The sequence below is a fragment of the Ovis canadensis genome, chromosome 3, assembly GCF_042477335.2.
Source record: "Ovis canadensis isolate MfBH-ARS-UI-01 breed Bighorn chromosome 3, ARS-UI_OviCan_v2, whole genome shotgun sequence".
Classification (NCBI taxonomy): domain Eukaryota; kingdom Metazoa; phylum Chordata; class Mammalia; order Artiodactyla; family Bovidae; genus Ovis; species Ovis canadensis.
In genome coordinates this window covers 11,388,304-11,393,563 of record NC_091247.1, presented here as the reverse complement: position 1 = coordinate 11,393,563, position 5,260 = coordinate 11,388,304, and positions in this window count along the sequence as shown.

Below are 5,260 nucleotides of genomic sequence, written 5' to 3'. Positions count from 1 at the left end.
ACCCTCATGTCCCTGGGAAGTGGCCAGGGACGACCCCAGAGTCTTGGCTCCATCCCAGAGACACCTGGCTCTTAGAGGTAAGACCACAGCACCCTCCAGTCACTAGGTGCTAGTCACTCCCCAGTGCTCAGGCCTAGCATCTGAAAGACAAGGAGACGGGCCTGGGGAATTCTGTGACTGCAGGGCCTGGGGGGCGGCTTATAAAAGGCTCCTTTCCTCCTGCCACTCCACCACCAGGCAACAGGGGTCCCTGGTGCCCAGCCCAGAGGCAGAGCTTGCCAGAGTCGCCCTCCCTGGGTCTCCATGCAGAAGAGGTGTAGGGGGTTCCTGAAGGCAGGTAGATGGATGGGGTTCGGCACCCTGAGACGGGGCATGGGTTGAATGACTTCAGACAGGGCGTCAGGCCAGGAATTGGTGTCCCAGCTCCTACTTCCCCTGCTGTGCGCCTTTGGGCAAGTTACTTTCCCTCTCTGGGTCCTGGTTTCTTCAGCGCTAATCTACAAGGTGAATTTTTGAGTGGATTCTTAATAAATGAGGTCCCTGATCAGGGTAGGGGAGCAGAGAGAGACAGCTTCCTGCCTCAGTCTCCTACAGGTTTGCCTGCTCAAGTGTCTTCCCCCTTCTAGGAACCCACGGCCCCAGGATCCCCACAACCTTCTCCTCCATTGCAGAACCCGAGAAACCGGTGAGGCTGGGTCAAGGGTGGCAGGGCTCAACCAAGGGGCTGGCAGCTGTGACCAGAAGGGTTAGGGAAACCACAGGGACCAGCATGGGGCTGGGGTGGGGGATTCTCCTGGGGACCCAGGGGCCCTCCTCCATCAACTACTGGACTGAAGGGTGCTGGGAGCAGCCGGCAGAACCTGAGTGCCAAGGCCCCCAGGGGTGGAGGAGTCATCTCCAAGGTAGCCAAGGGCCCCCAGAGCCAGAGGAGCAGAAGGAGAGGGGGACTACCCCCTGACAGACCTCCTCTGTCCTCAGGCTGTGGAGCTGACAGCATTCAAGGCTTCAGGTACGGCTCCCACACCCCAGGTGGGTGGCCCCCTTGTTCCCTTGGTGCCCCGACAGTCCCTCAGCCCCACTGTGCGGAAAGGGAAGTGATTTGAGAAGCGACCCCACCGGCCTCCCACAGTTTGAGAGGCTCTTCCTGTCTCATTCTGCTCCTTGTTGGCGCCTAAAATTCCCCCACTAGCGCCCGGTGGGCTCAGTCAGTGCTCTGGGGAGAGGCTTTCCTAGGGAGTAAGGTTGGGACCCCTTCCCAGGCCAGTGCTGCCGGGGCGGCAGGGAACCGCGGGCCTGCCTTCCTCTGTGCGCCCCACGCCCGCCGCCCCACCTCACCCACTCTCAGCGCTCTGGCCAGATGCCTGGTGGTCTGAGAGTTCTTGTAAGCCCAACGAGGAGCAAGTGCTTTCCCCAAGGCCTCAGTTTCCCCACTGGACAGCTGATGGGGACGTGATGGGGTGAGGGGTGGGGGCCTGTGGGTAGCAGGGCAGGGCCGGGGCCACCTGCTCAAGGAGCACTCATCCTGGCCCGAGGTCCCTGGCAGCCTCTCTAAGCCCGAGTTCCCACAGTCTTGAACCGGAGACAAGCCTCTGAGGGGCCGACTCAGCACTGCCCAGCCTCCGAAAGCCGGGGGTTCTTTCCAGCCAGGGCCAGAGGCAGGTCTATGGAGCTCTCGGTGGGGCTGAGCTCTGTGCTAAACCTAGGAGCTCTGGTGGCTCCTTTCATGAGGTGACTGCGGAAAACAGGGGTGTGGTCACCCTCCCTCTGTGCTGCTCAGAACGCTGAGGCACAGAGAGGAGCCCTTGACGAGCCAGGGGAGGACACTGAGGCAGCAGGAGTCACGTGGGGGTAAGCGTAGGCCATCTGAGCCTGGGTCTGTATGACCCCAAACTCCTAGCCGACCTGCGTCCAGGCGGATGTCCCAGTCCTTCCTTGTCTCAGCTTCCCCTTCTGCAAAATGGGCTGGAGGCGCCCCCTGCAGGCCTGCCGGGAGGGCGCAGGCGTCCTGCAGATGGGGGGCGTGCCGAGCAGGCAGAAAGGCACCCCCCACTCTACCCTCCCCACCCATCACCCCGCTACACACCTCGGCTCCCAGCCCCCCAGCACCCGCCCCCGCAGGCGCAGCGTCTGTGGGAACAAGAGAGCGGCAGAGGCGCCTCTGCGCTCAAGTGACAGCGCCTTTGTCTCCGCTGAATGGGTGCGTTGCTAAGGCCCCTCGTAGCAACGGAGCCACTTCCACCTCGGCCTCGGAGGGACCCCCATCCCGCTCCGCCCTCCAGATGCCCTAGGGCTCCCTACCCCACCACACGACCCACTCAGGTGGCCCGAGCAAGAGGTGCAGGGAAGTGAAGGCTGCCTGCTGGATGTCCCTCCCAGGCCTGCCCCGGCCCCTCCCGAAAGCGCCTGCCGCCCCCCGCCCCCCCCCCGCCACCCCCCACACACACACCCCGCTCCCCGGCATTGCAGGTGTTCTCCGGAGGGAGAAACTGAGGCTTGGAGAGAGGCTGAGGGAGACTGCCAGGGTCACCCAGGCCAGAATCCCACCCAAAGTCTCCCCCCAGCCTCAGTTCCCAGCCCTCTCCCCATCTTGGAAGGGTGGGTCCCCATCTTGGTTCTCTGCCAGCCCAACCCACAGGGTACACTTGCCTCCTAGGTTTCTAGAGACAGCGCATGGGGACTTTCCTGCAAGCTCCTCCTGGGGACCTCTGAAAGCCCACTGGGGGCTCCTGCCCACCTGCGTGTGGACCACCACCCTCTCCCACGGCCTCAGCCTTTCCCCTCTGCCAGGGGAACCCCTGGCCCCGGAGCTCCCACTTACCCCGCCAGGTCCCACAGCTCTGTCCCCAGCTTTCTGTCCATGACCTCCCCTCCCCTCTACCCCGCCCCTCCTGCCCCGAAGTTCTGACAGCCCCGTGGTGTCTCTGGTAATAAACGGTACTGTAGTGACCTCTCCTCTGGGGTCACCCTGGCCTGGGGAGGCAGACAGGACGCCAGGCTCCCTGGGAGGAGGGAGGAACAGGCTACTGCTTTGATTTTGCGACTCAAGATGGACCCAATTTCACCATCAGGGTAGGTGTGGCCAACACTAATTAGCACCTACTGTGTACCTGGCTGGTGCTGAGCCTCAAACCACTTCAGAGTTACAGGTCCTTACTTCAGCCCTGAGACCACCATCACCCCTATTGTACAGAGAAGAACTCTGACGCTCAGGGAAGATCTCCATGACTCATACCTGGGTCTCCTAGGCTGGGTGACATACAGGTGAGGGGTGGCAGTCGCTGTGAGTGGGAGCCATCCAGGCAGCCTGCTCAGAGGAGGCACCAGGGCAGGTGGGGTGGCTTCAGGTCAGATGTGTCAGGGCTGTGAGAGGACCCCCAACTCGGAATCGGGCTATGGGACTAGTCTTGGCATCACTGATTCTGTGGCCTCGGGCAAGATTCTCGTCTAAGGCCCAGTCTCCTCTTGGGCAGAGCCAGTTTCAGAGCGAAGGTGAGCCGGAATGGTGAGGGCTTGGCATCTGGGTGGGCCCCAAGGTAGGGGCCAGGTGAAGGAGAGGCCCAGGGTCTGGTCTTGGGGTGCAAGGCTGTTAACAGCATCCTGCTGACCTCAGCTTGACTCCAGCACTTCTTGGGCCAGAGGCCACGGCGCAGTTGAGGGGCATCAGAGCATCCGCTGGTTGGAAGCGGGGAGGCAGCCACTCCCGATGCAGGTGAGTGGAGGTGGGGCGGGGCTGCATGAGAAGAAGGCTGAGACCCAGCAAGGTACAAGCTGCACCCACTTCCCTCTGTGACCTCAGGGTCACTTTCATCCTGGGCCCTGCCTGCATCAAGTCTGAGATAAAAATCTATTCAGGGTGTAGTTAACCCACCACACGACACAGGGGTCTGGGTATTTCATTCTGGGGCTGGGGGGTTGAACTCCTGGAAGTCTAGTCCATCATCTGCAGAATGGGGGGCATTAGACCCACTCCGCAGGGACATGGAGCCATCAGAATAGTTGGCCGTTGCCAAAGAAGGATGTGACGGAGAGCGTGGGCACACAGACCCTGCAGCCCAGGGGCGGCGATGTCTAAGGTCCCGAAGGTCCCAGGCAGAGAGAGAAGACAGCAGCCTCGGTGGGAAGGAGTGTAGTTCCTGCTTGCCCAGGGAGGATCCAGCAGGACCCCAGGAGGAGTGGCGGGCCGGGCATCACTGCTGAGGTTCACCACCAGGGCACTCAGCCCTGGCCTGTTAGGCAGAGCCTGCTGCCCACTACTGTGAGAAAGGAGTGAAGGGGCCAGACCCTGGAGGGGCAGCAAGAGGGTGGCACTGAACTGGACGGGGCATCTGGTAGCCCCTACTGCCTGTATTTGCAGTATCTTGACTCTTCACTCACCTCCAGAGGGCCTCTGCCTCCCCACAAACTAATTGAATGGGTTGGGGTGGGAGGGGGGGCGGTCATGGCTGGGGACCAAGGAGTCCTTTCCAGTCTCCCCACCCCCTGCTCCACTTCCTCCCCCCAACACATTGTCTTCGCTCTTTAGCCACAATAACCTCTTAGATCTTCAAGGGCTTCCCTCATAGATCAGTTGGTAAGGAATCTGCCTGCAATGCAGGAGACTCTGGTTCGATTCCTGGGTTGGGAAGATCTGCTGGAGAAGGGATAGGCTACCCACTCCAGTATTCTTGGGCTTCTCTTATGGCCCAGCTGTTTAAGAATCTGCCTGCAGTGCGGGCAGGTAACCTTTGCAGGGTGGAACTGGGTTCGATCCTTGGGTTGGGAAGATCCCCTGGAGAAGAGAAAGGCTATCCACTTCACTTAGGTCCCCAGACACTGCTGGTTGACACCCCTCCATCCTTATGCTCACACTGTTCCTTCTGCCTGGACTGCCCCCAACTCCTGTCGAGCTGGCAAACCCCTGGACATCCTTCAAAACCCAGTTTGGAGGACACCTCTGCTGTGAAGACTTCCTGTCCCCCCAGGAGCAGAATCAACCATTTTGTTATCTTGTGCAGTTATCGGATTATCTGATTAAGACAATCTCCCCTACAAGACTAAACATTCCCCAGGGGCAGGAACCAGGGTATCTACTTCAGGGTATCTGAAGGTGCTACTGCCAAGGTGTCTGCCTCAGGCTGGCTCGCCCTAAAAGAAGTGCTTTTTCCTAATCTGTCCAGAGGCATGGGTGGAGCAGGAGTGACTGGGAGTAAATTAGGATGGAAGCTTGCATCTGTGGTTGGCCTTTCTCAGTGTATGACCTTGGAGAGGACAACTCATCTTA